At 35.3% G+C, this 18,919-nt stretch overlaps 1 pseudogene; it reads right to left on the bottom strand.

Moving 5' to 3' along the window:
- Positions 1–9,548: 9,548 nt before the first annotated feature.
- On the bottom strand, positions 9,549–9,901 carry LOC125917928 (60S acidic ribosomal protein P2-like; annotated as a pseudogene).
- Between the last annotated feature and the right edge of the window lie 9,018 nt (positions 9,902–18,919).

The raw sequence follows: 18,919 nt of genomic DNA, 5'->3' as shown, positions 1-18,919 counted from the left end.
TTTTTGGTTCAATCATATATGGAATTGATTCCTTGATTTCTATTTTTGTTGCTTCATTATTGGTGTATAGAAATGTAACAGATTTCTGTACATTCATTTTGTACCCTGCTACATAACTGAATTTGTGTATCAAGTGTAGCAATTCTTTAGTTGAGTCTTTTGGATCTTCTACTTGGAGTATCATTTCATCTGCAAAATAGAGAAAGCTAAACTTCTTCCTTGTGATTCAGATGATTTTTAAGTTTTTGTCATTTTTGGATTATTAGACTAGGTCTTCCAGTTGTATGTTAAATAATAGTTATGAGATTTGACATCCCTCTCTTGTTCTTGACCATGGAAGAAAAGCTCTCAGTTTTTCCACATCAAGGTTTTTTTGTATATGGCCTTTATTATGTTGAGGTATGTTCCCTCTATCCCTCCTTGGTTGAGGATTTTTTATCATGAATGGATGTTTTGCTTTGTCAGATGTTTTTTCTATCTCCATAATGAGGATCATATGGTTCTTATCACTTCTTTTATTAATGTAGTGTTATCAGATCGAATGATTTTTGATATTGAACAACACTGCAACCCCAGAATAAAACCCACTTAATTGTGGTGAATAATTTCTTTAATATACTGTTGACTTTTATTTGATAATATTTTATTGTGAAATTTTGTATCCTTGTTCATCAGGGTTATTGGCCTGCAGTTATCTTTTGTATTGGAGTGTTTAATTTTGGAATCAGGGTAATGCTGGCCTCATAGAATGAGCTTTGAAGTTTTCCTTCCATTTCTATTTTTTGGAACAGTTTATTAATAGGTATTAACTCTTCTTTAAATGGTGGAATTCTCCTGTGATTCCATCAGGCTCTAGACTTTTATTTGTTGGGAGTTGTTTTTTGTTTATTTGTTTTATTGATTCAATTTCCATGCTAGCTATTAGTCTGTTCAAGTTGTCTATTTCTTCATGTTTCAGTTTTAGTACTTTATATGCATCAAGGCATTTGTTCACTTTTTTTCAGGTTGTCTTATTTTTTTGGCATATAATATTTTATAAGATATTTCTTTACGTTTTTTAATTTCTGTGTTGTTGATTGTTATTTCTCCTCTCCAATTTGTGATTTTATTTATTTGGGTCCTTTATATTTTCTTTTTTTTTAAAAAATTCTTTTTAATGTTTATTTATTTTTGAGACAGAGACAGAGCATGAACAGGGGAGGGTCAGAGCGAGAGGGAGACACAGAATCCGAAGCAGGCTCCAGGCTCTGAGCTGTCAGCACAGAGCCTGATGCGGGGCTCAAACTCACGGACCGCGAGATCATGACCTGAGCCGAAGTCGGCCGCTTAACTGACTGAGCCACCCAGGCGCCCCAAGGCCCTTTATATTTTCTTTTTGGTAAGCTTGGCTATGGTTTCCTTAATTTTATTATTTTTTTTCACAGAACCAGCTCAATGTGTCATTGATTTGTTCTATTGTTGTTTTGTTTGTTTTAGTTTCTATATCATTATATCTACTATAATCTTTATTATTATTTACTTTCTCCTGCTGGTTTAGGTTTCAAATATTGTTCTTTTTCTAATTCTTTTAAGTATGAAATTAGGTTGCATATTTGATATTTTTGTATTTTGCTTCTTGAGGTAGACCTGTATTGTGATATACTTCTCTCTTGTGACCACTTTTGCTGCATCCCAAAGGTTTTGTACCATTGTTTGTTTGTTTTTTTTTTAATATATTTTTGTTTGTTTCCATGTGATTTTTACATTTCTTCTTTAGTTTCCTGGTGAAGTCACTGACTTTTTAGGAACATGTTGTTTAACTTCCATGTATTTGGTCTTCCCATTTTTGTTTTCATGTCGTTGACTTTAAATTTCATAGTGTTGTATTGGAAAAAATACGTGATATGATTTCAATATTTTTGTACTTGTTAAGGCACAATTTGTGACCCAGTATGTGATCTATTCTGGAGAATGTTCCATGTGCACTCAAAAAGAATCTGTCTTCTGCTGCTTTAGGATGGAATGTCCTGAGAGTATCTGTTAAATCCATGATTTCCAGGGTGTCATTCAAAGCCATGGTTTCCTTGTTGATTTTCACTTTGGATGATCTCTTAATTGATGTAAAAAGCATGTAAAATCCCTTACTATTATTTATTTATTTATTTATTTATTTATTTATATTTTGAGAGAGAGAGTATGTGTGTGTGAGCAAGACAGGGGCATAAGGAGAGCGAGAGAAAGACTCTTAAGCAGTATTTGGAAAGACCACAAATACACGAAGGTTAAAGCAGGCTCTGCACTGAGCATGGAGACTGATGTGGGCTTGATCCCACAACCTTGTCATCATGACCTGAGCCAAAATCAAGAGTATGATGCTCAATTGACTAAGCCACTCAGGTGCTACTCAATTAATTATTTTATGGTTGTTACTAATTGCTTTATACATTTGGGTTATTCTCTGTTGGGTGTATAAGTATTTACAATTGCTAGACCTTGCTGGGATGTTCTGTTTATTATGATATAGTGTCTTTCTTCATCTCTTGTTACAGTCCTTTGCTTAAAGTCTAGTTTTCCTGATATAAGTATTCTACTCCAGCTTTCTTTTTAAAACCATTTACAAGATAAATGTATCTCCATCCCTCATTTTTAAATTTACCTTTTAGATAGTTAATATACAGTGCAATATTGGTTTCAGAAGTAGAATTCAGTTATCACTTTCATACAACACCCAGTGCTCATCACAACAAGTAATCTCCCTAATACCCATCATCCATCTAGCCCATCTCCCAATCACCACCCTCCACCAACCCTCAGTTTGTTGTCGACCATTAAGAGTCTCTTGTGGTTTGCTTCCCTTCTTATCTTTCCCCCAACTTCCCATATGTTCATCTATTTTGTTTCTTAAATTCCACATATGAGTGAAATATATATTTGCCTTTCCCCGATTGCCTTACTTTGTTTACCATATAGATCCATCCACGTTGCAAATGGCAGGGGTTTTTGATGACTGCATAATATTCCACTGTGTATATGCACCATATGTTCTTTATCCACTAGCAGTTGATGCACATTTGGGCTTTGTACATAGTTTGGCTATTGTTGATAATGGTGCTCTATACATTGGAGTGTATGCACATCCCTTTGAATCTGTATTTTTGCATCCTTTAGGTAAAAACCTAATAGTGCAATTGGTAGGTCATATGGTAGTTCTATTTTTTTTTTTATTAAGGATAATCCATACTGTTCTCCAGAGTGGTTGTGCCAGTTTGAATTCCCAGCAGCAGTGTAAGAGGGTTCCCCTTTCTCTGCCTCCTCATCAATGCCTGTTGTTTCTTGTGCTCTTAATTTTAGCCATTCTGACAAGTGTGAGCTGGTATCTCACCATGGTTTTGATTTGTATTTACCTGAAATGAGTGATGTTGAGTATCTTTTCATGTTTGTGTTAGCCATCTGGATGTCTTCTTTGGTAAAATGCCTATTCTTGTCTTCTGCCCATTTCTTAACTGGATTGTTTGCTTTTTGGATTATGAGTTTGATAGCTTCTTTATAGATTTTGTATACTAACCCTTTATCATATACTAACAATTATAAGATATTTATCTTCTCCCATTCCACAGGATGCTTTTAATTTTGTTTATTGTTTCCTTCCTTGTGCAGAAGCTTTTTATCTCAATAAAGTCCAATATTCATGTTTGCTTTGTGATGTATCTAGTAAGAATTGCTCCAGCCAAAGTCAAAGAGGTTGCTACCTATGTTCTCCTCTAGGAATTTGATGGTTTATTGTCTCATATTTTAGTCTTTCTTCCATTTGAATTTACTTTCTGTACGGTGTAAGAAACTGGTCCAGTTTAATTCTTTCACATGTCACCATCCAGTTTTCTCAACACCATTTGTTGAAGAGACCACAAAAGACCCCAAATAGCTAATGCAATCCTGAGAAAAAACTGGAGGTATCACGATTACAGATTTCAAGCTATATTACAAAGCTATCATCATCAAGAAAGTATGCTACTGGCACAGAAATGGACACATAGATGAATGGAACAGAACAGAAAACCCAGGAATTGACCTCATCTTCAACTCATCTTCAACTCATCTTCATCAAAGAACAAAAGAGGAACTATCCCTTCACTTTAAGTCTGCAGGTGTCTTGAGACCTAAAATGAGTTTCCTGTCAGCAGCACATAGGTGAAGTGTGTTTTTTTTCACCCATTTTGACATGCTGTCTTTTAATTGGAGCATTTAGATTATTTACATTCAAAGTAATTATTGCTAAATATGAACTTATTGAAATCGTATTACTTTTTTGACATTGTTTCTTGAGATTTTTCTCTGATCCATTCTTGTATTTGTCACTTTTGATCTTTCCTTGAAAGATTCCCCTTAATATTATGTGCAGGGCTAGTTTAGTGGTCTGAGCTCCTTTAGTTTTTGTTTGGGGAGCTCTTTATGTCTCCTTCTATTCTGAATGATAGCCTTGCTGGATAAAGTATTGTTGGCTGTAGAATTTTCCCATTCAAAACTTTGAATATACCATGCCACTCCCTTCTGGTTTGCCAAGTTTCTGTTGAGAAATTTCCACCTAGCCTTATGGGTCTTCTTTTGTTGTGCTGCTTTTAATATTTTTTTCTTTATCACTAAGTTTTGTATCTATAATTACAATGTGTCTTGTTCGCTTTTTATTTTTTTATTTTAATGAGGGTCCCCTGTGCTTCCTAGATCTGATGTATTTTTCCTTCACCAGACTAGGAAAGTTTTCAGCTATTATTTCCTTAAATAAATTTTCTGCCCTTTTTTCTCTATCTTCTTATTCTGGGACTCCTACAATATGAATGTTGTTATCTTGCTCAAGTCACAGCATTCCCAGAGTCTATCCCATGTTCTATAATTCCTCCTTCACTCTTTTGTTCAGCATCATTACTCTCCATTATTTTGTCTTTTGATTACCATTTTTTCCTCTGTTTCTTCCAGCCCTATGTTCATTGCATCAAGCCAGTTTCTATCATCATTTATTCTATTCTTCATTTCTGATTGATTCTTTTTAAACTCTGTTTACTCTGTGGTGAGGGTCTCACTGATGTCTTCTTTTTTCAAGCCCAGTGAGTGTCATTCTGATTGCTGCTTTAAATTCTTCATCACACATGTTACTTATACCTATTTTACTTATATCTCTGACTGTGCCTATTTTTTTTTTTTTAATTTGGGAGAAATTCCTCTGCCATGGCATTTTGTCTCAGTGTCTTCATTCTTCTCTGTGTTAGAAAAACCACTTATGTTTTCGAGTCTTGAATGTATTGGCTTTATATACAAGAGGTCATGGAGTGCCCAAGGCCTCATGCCTCAGGTAGTGTCTGTGTTTTGTGCTGCATGCACTCTGCTGTTGTGTTTTGGCTGCTCTTTCCTTCAGACCAGTCATCTACAAAGGCTTTCTTGGCCTGTGGTGGGTAATGTTTGGTTCCTGGCCTGAATGTGGTGAGTGTTAACTAGGTGTGTTCTGGTCTGCTTGTGAAATGAGATCTTAAAGCTCCTCCACCAGAACATAGTCCCTGCAGAATTTTCTGGTCAGGAATGTGCTGTGAGCGGTATGTAGTGCTGGTCCTCTAAAGAAGGCACCAGCCTTGTTTAGACTGAGACAAGATTTGACCAGGAAGTCAGGGGGTGGGGGTGAGGCTTTGTGTAAGTGAGTTAGGTAGCCAGTGTTGGTGATTCACTGCTTCCCACAGTTGGCTCTGTGTTTATGCTGAAGGGTGGTGTAGGGAAATGGCAGCAGCAACTCCTTTGTTCCTGGAGAGGCATCTGTCTGAACACTGCTTCTCAAGGAGGTTCTCAGAGAAGAGTGAATAATCTCCCCACTGTGTGCCCTAGGCATTCATTAAGATTGCTATTTGCCTCTGGGTTGTTTGCATGCCCTCTCTCCAGGAGCAACATAGTGCCCTCAAGTTTCTATTCCAGCCAAGCCCTTTGACCTTTAAAACTCCAGGCTTTAAGTATTGTTGTTTGCAAGAACTCATAAAATTCAGCCCCTCTTATTTTCTAAGCCAATGGCCTTCAGGGTATATTTTCTTTGTATGTTCCCCTGAGTGCTCTACTCCCTCATCCTTCTCAGCAAACATGGCCACCTCCCCTGTGAGGCACTCAGGATCCATTTCTCCCTGAAAGCATTTATCTGCACTTCTTACCTTCTTTGATGTGGCCTCTTCTCTGCCTTTAGTTATAGGGTTTGTTCTGTCAGTCTAAGGTCTACTCCCAGGATATTTATGATGATTTAATAGTTATCTAGTTGTGTTCATGGGAGAAGATGAACCTCTGGTCCTCCTACTCTGTCACCATCTTCCTCTACCACCCAAAAATATAAAGATTTTTCAAAACAAACAGTTGGGGGAATTTATTGTCCCTAGAGTTCCCAATAAGAAATACTAAAGTATTCTCTTCAAGCTGAAAAGAAAGGTTGGAAATCTAACATCATAAAAACATATTAAAGTGTAAAACTCTCCAGTGTAGGTAAATGTGTAGTCAGTGGAGATCATCTAATATTATAATGCTGACACATAATCACTCTCAAATGTACTTTAAATGTTGAAAAACTGAACTATTGAAATAACTCTACAATAATTTGTTATTCAATACACAATATAAAACAACATAAATTTCAACATTGATAATCTAAAATGTGAGAAGGAGGAGAAGTAAAAGTATAGAGATTCTATATGCTAATGAAAGAAAGTGGTTATTGACTTTTCTTTGTTTATATATGTATATATACACCACATCTTCTATGTAGATCCAGTAATCAATGGACACGTGTTGCTTCCATATCTTGGCTATTGTAATTAATGCTGGAATGAACATAGCAGGGCATGTATCTCTTTGAATTGATGTTTTTTTTCTTTTTATTTTCTGTGAGTAAATAATCAGAAATGAATTTGTTGGATTGAATGGTAGTGTTATTTGTAAATTTTTTTTGTCATCTCTATGTCATCTTTGGACAAAAAAGCCTATTCATATCTTCTTATTTTTTAATCAGATTTTTTTGGTGTTATGTTGTATACTAAGTGAAATAAGTAGGCTTGGAAAGACAGATGCTATATAACTTCACTTACATGTGAACTTTTAAAAAGAAAATAAATAAATAGATAAAAATATACAGACTCTTAAATACATATAATAAAGTGATGGTTGCCAGAATGAAGGTGAGGAAGGATGGGAAAGTTAGGTAAAAGAGATTAAAATATGGAAACTTTTAGTTATATAATAAATAAGCTATTGAGATGCAAAGTACAAGATAGATAATATATTCAATAGTATTGTAGTAATGTACGGTGACAGGTGGTGACTACACTTATTCTGATGAGTGGTGAGTAATGTTGAATACTATGTGTTACTCCTGAACCAAATATAACACTGTATGTTAGTTATTCTGGAAGTTGAAACAAACAAACAAACAAACACATAATAATACTAAATAAAAAATAATAACAGAAATCCACAGAGAGAAAGAGGGAAGTGGAGTAGGAGAATTCTGAATTCACCTCATCCACAGACACACTGAGAAAACAAGCTATACTCATGCCAGTAACTAAAAAATGACCTAAATACTGGCTAGAACAGACTTAAAGCTAATGAGAGAGGTAAGGCCACATCAAAAATGGCATGAGTGGAGACATAGTTGAGAATCAAACCCCCAGTGTCACAATAATAAATGAGAGGGAGATCACAAGCATGGAGAGACACGATGATCAGTGTCTGCACTGGGAAGAGGAGTTCTCAAGACATCTGGCTTTGAAAAACAGTGAGGCTTAATTCTAAGAGGTTTAAAAATTAGCAGGCTTAACTCCAGGAGAGCCAGAGGGTAATAGGAAATCAAATCCTGGCCTTATGCATATATAAATATTTATTTATTATATATATTCACATATATATTATAAACTATATTATTATATTATATAAATTATATTATATATTATATATATTATATTATATTACTATATGTTATATAATATTATATAACATATATATTTACATATATGTAATATATAATGGACTTTAATATATATAATGGAACTATATATATTAATTAATTTATATATGTGTGTATATATATGTACATATTATATATATATATAGACACATATATATAATGGAATATTACTCAGCAATAAGAAAAAATAAAACCTTGCCACTTGCAGTGATGTGAATGGAGACAGAGTATATTATGCCAAGCGAAATGAGTCCGTCAGGGAAAGACAAATATCATAGGATTTCACTCATATGTGGAATTTAAGAAACAAAGGGAATGAGAAAAGGGGGAGAAAAAGAGTGAGAGAGGCAAAGAAACTGACTTTAACTATAGAAAGCAAACTACTGGTTTCCAGAGGAGAGTTGGGAGCGGGGGGTGGGGGGGGCGTCAAAATATGAGATGTGTATTAAGGAGTGCACTTGTTGTGATGAGCACTGGGTGATGTATGGAATTGTTGAATCACTGTATTGTACATGTGAATCTAATATTACATTGTATGTTAACGAACTGGAATTTAAATAAAAACTTTAAAATAAGAATTTAGAATAAAATTATTTCTAGTCACTATGTAGTTCTTCATTTTGGGGATGTCAGTAATTGGATGTTCATACATTTTCTTTGTTGGTATCTTGTTTATCTGATTCTTATGATGTGGTTTTGTAACATGGACTTTTGAGAAAGTGGTATGTGACTCTCGGGAAATAATTTTGGTTTTAATTTCCCTTGCCAAAATAATGCAAGATAATAATGAAAAGCCAATAAACAGATAAAGGTACAGCAGCACATCTACATAGAATCCTCCAGTAAACTTTAGAGAATAATTGTTGCCACATGAAAGAACTTGGTGCATCAGAAAAATAAAATAAAACAAACCAAGGAAAATGAAGTGCGAATAAAAGAACCCAAGTGCTCTTATAGAAAATAAAAATATACCACATGTAATGCAAATTAAGTTAAGGTGTAGTTTCTCATCACAGGGACAGGTTTCTACAAGATCTTAGAGAAATGCCATGATTCATTTGAAAGGACTTTTTAATCTAAAACCTTATACCTAACCAAGATCAAGTGTAAGGACAATATAAATAAAATGTGTGATTCTTAGAATGGCTGAACCATTTTACAATATCACCACCTATGTATGAGATTTCCAGCTGTTGCACACTCACATCATCAACTGGAATTGTCAGTATATTGTATTTTAATCATGGTCTCTTATGTAACCTTAAATTTGCAGTTCTGTAACAGTTATTAATAGTGAGTATCTTCATGGTCTTAATTATCATTTATTTACTTAGTAAAATATCCATATAGGTTTTAATTGTATAGTTTATTTTCTTCCTCTTGAATATTGAATAATTTTTATGTACTCTCAATACAAGCTTATTGCTAGAATTTGATGTGTAAATGCTTTCTTCCACTGTAGATTGTACTTTCATTGTTTGTCTTCCACAGACATTTATTGTTTATGTTTTTCTTAGATTTATTTATTTATTTATTTATGTAACTATTTATTTATTTGCAAAAAGGATTTTCTTTGCAGGAGAGTGGGGCTCTAATGAAACAATCCAGATCCCATATCAACGTCCCACTCTTTTGACTTCTTCTTGTCATCTCTCTTCTCCACTGCTGTGGCTGTGTTGGAACCATCAGCAGGAGCTGCAGATCCTGGAGCAGCAGAGACAGTCACAGTCCCACCAGTGAGCATGCTGACCACCAGCTTGACACTCCCCCTGGGCAGTGACATTTTCAATATTTTTTTTTTCCATTCAGCTCGCTGATGACTTTGTTGAGCCGGTCGTCATCCACCTTGATGCCGACACTATCCAGAATCTTCTTGATGTATTTGGCACTGGGGGAGGCATTGTCTCTGAGGGAGGCCAGCAGGTAGGAGGTGATGTAACACATCTTGGGTTGGAAGATCCTCAGGCTTGCAACCTTGGCAGCATTAGCGTTGGACCAAGCCTTTATTCTTTTTTTGGGGGGGGAGTCACTTTTAGATACATGACAATATGGAAGTGAAGGTACAGAGATCTAGTGTATACATCTTAAAGACATACAGGAAAAACTTTCCTCATTAGCATCGTCCCTACTAAATTTGGTACATTGTTTACTATTGATAACCTATATCCACACATCATGATCACACAAAGTCTGTATTTTACAATGTGGTTCATTGTTGCTAGTGTAACCATTCTTATAGAATCATATCGATTAACTTCCCTGCCCTAAAAATTCACCCATTAAATCAGCACTGTCCCTCTACTCCTCATAAAGTCAGTCCCTGGCAAACACTAATCATTTTTGATATGTCCATAATTGTGCCTTTTCAAAAATCTGTTGTAGTTGGAATTATATACTATGTAGGCTTCACAGATTGGCTTATTTCATTTAGCAATATAAGCAGAAATGTTTAATTTCAATGAAGTCCTGCTTGTGAATTATTTATTTCAAAATTTGTGTTTTTGGTGTTGTTATATAAGTGTTTTTAAATTTTTGATAAATCTTGTGTGTGTGTGTGTGTGTGTGTGTGTGTGTGTTTTATTTAAATTCAAGTTGGTTAACATACAGTGTAGTCCCAGTGATTCATCTCTTACATATGGCACCCAGTGCACATCCTGAAAAGTACCATCCTTAATGCCCACCACACATTTAACCCATCTCTCCACCCACCTCCCCATCAGCAGCCCTCAGTTTGTTTTCTGCATTGAAGAGTCTCATGGTTTGCCTCCCTATTGCTTTTTATCTTATTTTTCCTTCTCTTTTCCTCTGTTCATCTGTTGAGTTCCTCAAATTCTGCATATGAGTGAAGTCATATGATGTTTGTCTTTTTCTGATATATTTTGCTTCGCATAATACCCTCTGGTTCCATCCATGTTGTTGCAAATGGCAAGATTTTGTTCCTTTTCATTGCTGAGTACTATTCCATTGTATATATAAACACATCTTCTTTTCCCATTCACCAGTCAATGGACATTTGGGCTCTTTCCTTAATTTGGCTATTGTTTATAGCGCTGCTATAAACACTGGGGTGCATGGGCCTCTTCAAAACAACATTTTTGTATCCTCTGTATAAATGCCTAGTAATGCAATTGCTGGGTCCTAGGATGGTTCTATTTTTAATTTTTGAGGAACCTCCATACCGTTTTCCAGAGTGGCTGCACCAGTTTGTATTCCCATCAACAGTGCTACATGGTTCCCCTTTCTCCACATCCTCGTGAACATCTGTATTTTCCTGAGTTGTTCATTTTAGACATTCTGACAGGTATGAGGTGGTATCTAATTGTGGTTTTGATTTGTATTTCACTGATGTTTAGTGATGTTGAGCATCTTTTCATGTGTCTGTTAGCCATCTGGATGTCTTCTTTGGAAAAGTGTCTATTCATGTCTTCTCTCCATTTCTTAACTGGGTTATTTGTGTTTGGGGTGTTGAGTTTGATAAGTTCTTTATAGATTTTGAATACTTTCCCTTTATCTGATATGTCACTTGCATATATTTTCTCCCATTATGTAGGCTGCCTTTTAGTTATGTTGACTGTTCCCTTCACCATGCAGAAGCTTTTAATCTTGATGAGGTCCCAATAGTTCATTTTTGCTTTTGTTTTCCTTGCCTCTGGAGACATATCAGGTAAGAAGCTGCTGTGGTCTCAGTCTAAGTGGTTGTTGCCTGTTTTCTCCTGTAGGATTTTGATGGTTTATTGTCTCACATTTAGACCTTTCACCCATTTCGAATTTATTTTTGTGTATGTGAGAAAGTGGTCCAGTTTCATTCTTCTGCATGTCACTGTCCAGTTCTCCCATCACCATTTGTGAAGCGACTTTTTTTCCACCTGATACTCTTTCCTGCTTTGTTGAAGAGTAGTTGGCTATATATTTGTGGGCCCATTTCTGGATTCTCTATTCTGCTCCATTGATGTATGTGTCTGTTTTGTGCCAGTACCATACTGTCTTCATAATTACAGCGTTGTAATATAGCTTAAAGTCCAGAATTGAGATGCCTCCAGCTTTGGTTTTCTTTTGCAACATTACTTTGGTTATTCAGGGTCTTTTGTAGTTCCATAAAAATTTCAAGATTGTTTGTTCTAGTTCTGTGAAGAATGCTGTTGTTATTTTGATAAGGATTGCATTGAATGTGTAGATTGCTTTGAGTAATACCGATATTTTAACAGTATTTGTTCTTCCAATCCATGAGCATGGAATGTTTTCCCATTTGTGTGTGTGTGTGTCTTCTCCAATTATTTTCATAAGCTTTCTATAGTTTTCAGTATACATATCTTTTACCTTTTTGGTTAGGTTTATGCCTACGTATCTTATGGGTTTGGGTGCAATTGTAAATGGGATTGATTCCTTGGTATCTCTTTCTGCTGCTTCATTACTGACGTATACAAATGCAACCGATTTCTGTACATTGATTTTATATCCTGTGACTTCGCTGAATTCATGGATCAGTTCTACAGTTTTCTGGTGTAGTCTTTCAGGTTTCCACGTTGAGTAACATGTCATTGTGAAGAGTGAAAGCTTGACTTCTTCCTTGCCAAATTGTATGACTCTATTTCATTTTGGTGTCTGCTAACGTTAGGGCTTCCAGTACTATGATGAACAACAGTGGTAAGAGTGGATATCCCTGTCATATTCCCGATAGTCTTGTTTTTTAATTCCTTTTCATATATTGTATTTTTGGTGTCCCTTCTGAACACTGTGTCAAATTTCTGATTGCTAAAGTTTTATTTGTGTTTACTTCTAAAAGTTTTATAATTTATAATTTATTTTTAAAGTTAATTTTTATGGACACCATGAGGTTTAGGTCATGCTTCCTTTTATTGTATTGGATACTCATGTGTTCTAACACCAGTTTCCAAAATCCTGTCCCTGCTTCAGTCAATTGTTTTTATATGTATCTTTAAAAAAAATCAGATGGGCACATTTTTAAGGCTCTATTTCTTAACTCTCTACATTTTCTCATTGATCGATCTATTTATCATTTTATTAATAGCATGAAATTTTAATTATTGTACCTTCATAATAAGTCTTGAAATTGACCATACTTATTCATCAAAATTCTTGTTTTTCTAAATTATTTGATCTATAGTAGTTTCTTGGCCCAACCCATATAAACTTTATCATCAGTTTGTTTAGATCCACAAAAATCCAGTGGTATTTTAAATAGAATTCTACTAAAGGTACAGATCAATAAGAATTGATATCTTTATTACATTGTTTCTTGTTCTCTGTGAACATGATATGAGTTTCCATTTAGTTACTCCTCTGATGTCTTCTATTAACATATTGAAGTCTGTATCATGCAGATTATGTACATACCATATTTAGATGTTCACCTAATATTTTATTTACCTCTGGTGTTATTGTTAATTGTGTTGTCTTGGCTTCCAAATTTATATTCCTAGCACATAGAAATATGGTGTGTTTTTATGTTTTGATTATATATTCTGGGACCTTGCTAAACTGACTCATTAAATGAAAGAGGTTTTCTCTTGGAGTATATTTCTTAGATTTTTTTTAATTGAAAATCATGCTTTCTATAAGTAGGGGCATTTTAAGTTCTTTCTTTATATCTCTATGGATTTTGTTATGTTTCTTGTCTTACAATGGCCAAGAGTTATAGTAGAAAGTTGTACAGAAGTTGTGTGTATTAACACCCTTGCCTTTGAATCTATTCTAGGGAGAAAGCATTCAATGTCCCATTTAAAAAAAATAAATGTTTTTTTTTTTTAATTTTTTTTTTAAATTTTTTTTTTCAACGTTTTTTTATTTATTTTTGGGACAGAGAGAGACAGAGCATGAACGGGGGAGGGGCAGAGAGAGAGGGAGACACAGAATCGGAAACAGGCTCCAGGCTCCGAGCCATCGGCCCAGAGCCTGACGCGGGGCTCGAACTCACGGACCGCGAGATCGTGACCTGGCTGAAGTCGGAGGCTTAACCGACTGCGCCACCCAGGCGCCCCATTTTTTTTTAATTTTTGAGAGAGAAACAGAGTATCAGTGGGGGAGGGGCAGAAAGAGAGAGGGAAACACAGGATCTGAAACAGGCTCCAGGCTCTGAGCTGTCAGCACAGAATCCGATGCAGAGTTCAAACCTATGGACTGCGAGATCATTACCTGAGCTGAAGTTGGATGCCCAACCTACTGAGCCACCCAGTCGCCCTTCGATGTCCCATTTTTAAACCTGATGGTAACTGAAGGTTTTGTGTAGATGATCTTTATTATCTTGTGTATGCTGATAGAGTTGATTTGCTAATGTTTTGTTGAGGATTTTTGGTTCAACATTTTTTAAACTTATTGTTTGTTTACTTTTATGATGCTGCTTTTGTGGAGTTTTGGTATTCAAAGACAACAAGTGAGTGTCAAATCACGTCCAAGTTTCACATTTTTCTGACTTACTCTTTATCCACTAGTATAAAAGAGCTCTCTGATTATAAGGTATCCATGATTCCTATGGACCAGTGGATAATGCAGGATGATATTCCTATATTAAGGTCAACTGTGCCATATAGGATCACAAAATTGTAACAGTAATGTATCATATTCACACATCTCAGAGATTAGGACATAGAAAGTTGAGGGAGCTTTTTTTTTATAATTTGTTTCCACATCTATATACATTAACTGTAGGAGTTTTGACAACACTGAGTCCTTCTTTGCCTCTCCAGTTGTTTATGCCCATGCAATGACCTCCTTGGCTATGTGTTCTAGGCCCATGGAGGATATGCTCTAAATGTGATATGGACTTGTTCTAATGTTTCCTAAAGTTGTGTACAGAAGGCTCCACTTCAAAAAAGTTTTTTTTAATGTTTATTTATTTTTGAGACAGAGAGACAGACAGAGAGGTGCAAAGAGAGAAGGAGACACAGAACTTGAAGCAGGTTCCAGGCTCTGAGCTGTTCAGCACAGAGCCTGGCATGGAGCCTGACATGGAGCTCAATCTCACAGACAAATGGACCATGAGATCATGACCTGAGCTGAAGTCAGCAGCCCAACCAACTGAGCCACCCAGGCACCCCCAGAAGGCTCCACTTCAGCTATCTACCAGAGATGGCTGGTGCACAGAAAGCGCCACTTTAGGCAACTAATAGAGGTGACTGATGCACAGAAGACCCCACTCACTTTGGGTAACTAGCATAGATCCTCTGGTGTACGGATGATGCCACTTTAGATAACTACCTGTAACCTCACCACCATACCCCCCACTTCATAAAAGTTGAGTATTAAGGTCCAAACTTGATAGAGAATACCTTGGGGAATGGAGTTGGAAAATAGTTGGGTACCACCTGGATCATCTGTTCACCCAGTTGATTACCAGGTCAGTAGTTACCCTGAATAAAGCTCTGTGTAAATTATATGGAGTGACTTGCTTCATTTTTCAGTCTTAAAGTGACCTATCAGTCTGTGGGATACTTTTTGGACCCACCTCTACCTTCTAACAATGAACCTTTTACAATCTGCCACAAATCAGTATTTTACATTTTAAGTTCAGGTAGAAATTTTACCATCACAAAAGTTTTGTTTGTTTGTTTATTTGTTTTACATTCCTCTCTTTAAGTGCTTTCATCTATTTAAAAAAAAAAAACTACAACTACTATAAACTGCATGGGACAAATTATACCTTTTGTAATTTATCATCAAACATATTTTCAAGAACCCAAGCAAGAATAATTTATTTATCATTATTTTTACCCTTTGTTCTTCCTGATATTCCAAACCTCTTTTTTTTTTTATCATTCACCACCTATCTGAAATAATTTTTTGAAGGAGTTGTTTTAAAAAATATCTGTTGATGATGAATTCCCTTAGTTTTGCTCTATCTGGGTATGCCTTTATTACATTTTTATTCCTGAAGGATAAAGTCACTGGGTAGAGAATTCTGGGTTAACCACTGTTTTTTGTTTTTTGTTTTTTGTTTTTTTCAGCACTATGAGCATTTTGTTTCACCTCCTTCTGTGTTCCACATTTTCAGATGAAAATCCATAATCATTTGACATGTATACATAAACAATGTGTCATTCTTTTCTGATTGCTTTACAGATTTGTCATTGTTTTTCATTTTTAACAGTTTGACTATGCTGTGATTAGGCATGTATATGTTTGGGTTTATTCTAGTTAAGTCTTTGTTAGCCTTTGGAATTTGTAAGTTTATGTTGTTTTGCCAATTTGTGATGCTTTCAGCTACAATTTCTTTTAGTGACTTTCTGCCTGAGTTCTATCCTCTCCTTTTGGGACCCCAGTGACAAGATAATTGATTTTTTTCTTTGTTATTTATCCATAAATCCCCTGAGAGTCTGTCATTTCATTTACCAATATTTGCTATTAATATTGTTCAGTTTGAATAGTTTTGAGTGAACTACCTTATAGTTCTGATTCTTTCCTCTATGGTCTTCATTCTCTTTGAGTTCACCTAATTAATATATAATTTCAATTTTAAATTTATTTTTTTTAATCAGGAAAGAGAGCACGTGAGAAGGGGACTGAGGCAGAGAGATAGAAAGAGAGAGAGAGAGAGAGAGAGAGAGAGAGAGAGAGAAACTTAAGCAACCTCCAAGCTCAGTGTAGACTGTGGGATCATGACCTAAAGTGAAGCCAAAAGTTGGACACTCAACCAACTGAGCCACCCAGGCACCCCTCATTTCATTTTTTAGTCTAAAATTTCAATGTTTCTGTCTTTGTTTGTCTATATATTTATGTGTCCTTTATCTTAGTATGTGTTGAATGTTACTCAGTGAATCGTTTTTATAATAGCTGCTTTAAAGCCTATAAAAATTCAATAATTGGCACTTTGGCATTGACATCATATAATTGTTTTTTCTATAGCAAGTTGAAAATTTCTTGTTTCTTTACATGCCAAGTAATTTTGGAGTGATCGTGGAAATTTTGTATAGTTTATGATGAGTCTGTAGGTATTGTTTAAATAATACAGAAAATGCTGACTTTTCTTTTTTCTCTTTATTTTTTAGCATAAATCATCCCATATATGCTTATGGTACAAGTTTTAACTAGCTGCTTCTGTTTTGGTTTTGTTGTCTTCCACTTTCAGACTTTTTGCAGTTCTACTTAGATATGTCCACATGTGCATGACCCAGTGAGAAGTCTACAAACTTATGGTAGTCTATCAGTTAAGTTCAGTTTTAAGTCTTAAGTGCTCTTTATGATCATATGAATGGATGTGAAACTTCATGGCATTACTTAACTGAATCTCACTGGCTCCAGAATCTTTCTGGTAAATTTCATTCCTTGGGCCTCCCCTTTTCTGCCTTGTTCCCAGAAAACTAGGAATTTAGTTGTCACATTTTGCATGTACTTCTTGGTAATACACTATGTTCTTGGCAAAACTGAACAGGAAGAAAAGATATGGGGATCTCCACAACCATTTATGAACACAGTCCCTCTGCTGAAGAAAACGGCCCCTGAAGGTCCCCACTCTGCACTCTTGTAGAGTTATAGGGAAGTGAATAATGGTACCAAATAAATAGAGAGAAAAATTAGAGAAGATTCTGAATTTTGCTGAAATATTAGGAATTCCCTTTTCTTGTCTTTGAGGAAGAACTAGAAAGATTTTCCTAGATCTCCTGTAAATGCACTGGTACCCATTTATAGATTTTGGTTGACTTACTTCGAGGACAGGAAAATGGAGCAACAGTGAAAAACTTACCTCTGATTCATTGTTAGTTCAAATTCTGGTCTTCTTCCCCAAATTGTACTGCTACTGTTTACTTTTTAGAATCATCAACTGTCTCTTCCTTGCCTTCCATACTTATTCAAAAGCTGCATTTATTGGGAGTGACTGAGTGGAATGTGCTTGTGCTGTTATAACTTGCATTGGGTGTGGAAAAATGTAAGTGAAGCCGAATGCACCATGGGCTGTGCTACATCAATATTCTCTTTTCTATTCCTACTCAAACTTTCTCTAGTGTAAGTTTAAGCATATCCTGGCAAGTAAGTGAACAACAGTATGACAGTCGAATTCAGATTTTCAAAAACTTTATTCCAAAACTAGGAAGGTCAGTTGCTTAGGTGTTGCATGCCAATATTATATTCCAACTTTGTTTCTTCTCCTGGGGCACAACAGATAACCAGCCTTCCTTTTCCCGTTAGTTGGAATAATCAATACTTGTTTTCAAGATAAAAAACCATAAAATCCCTCTGTGGGATGTCTCATGGTAGGATTTAATGAAGATAGCAGAAATGATATTCAGAAAGGCCACTGAGGCACTAAATGCCAATAGTAGGTTAATAACTCTGACTATCAAGGATGATGTGAAAAAGTCTGTAGAACGGTTTGATCAATGTCAGGATCACTAATAGATGTGTGGAAACAAATTTTTGAATGCTTCCTCTTTTGTGGCATATATAAATAAAAATGTTGTAAAAATTAACCTTTATATCCTCATTTAACCTATCATTTTGTATGAATGTGAAGATAATGGTTATATTTTTCAAACATCTTATAGTGAAATGCCACACAAATGAAATGATCAAAGAACAGTAATATAGGCATTATCATTTTTTTAAAAATCACACATTGTGTTATTTCATTAGCTATATGTCTCTCATAATAAAATGTGTATGTTATTCCATATATGTATGTGTCGAAGTTTTTATATCCATTCTAATGATAAATATCTAAGATGTTTACCCATCCCCCTGAAAAAAAAGATGTTTATGCCCCTCTCGAAATAATTCTCATACTAAACATTTTTGGTAATATCTTTTGTATCACATGCATTTTTTGCTATGTAAATACCGGGGAGTAGAACTGTTGCTTTACAATTAAGCATATGCTCAAACTTAGTAGATCCTAACATATATTATTCTCACTAGTAGAATATGAAAGTTGTTTCCTTTGCATCCTTGACAAATTCTAGCATCACCATTGATTTTAACTGTTTTGATGGAAATGTAATAGTTTTCCCATAT

Source organism: Panthera uncia, unplaced genomic scaffold (assembly GCF_023721935.1).
Source record: "Panthera uncia isolate 11264 unplaced genomic scaffold, Puncia_PCG_1.0 HiC_scaffold_31, whole genome shotgun sequence".
NCBI lineage: Eukaryota > Metazoa > Chordata > Mammalia > Carnivora > Felidae > Panthera > Panthera uncia.
This window is presented reverse-complemented; position numbering and strand designations above follow the sequence as displayed.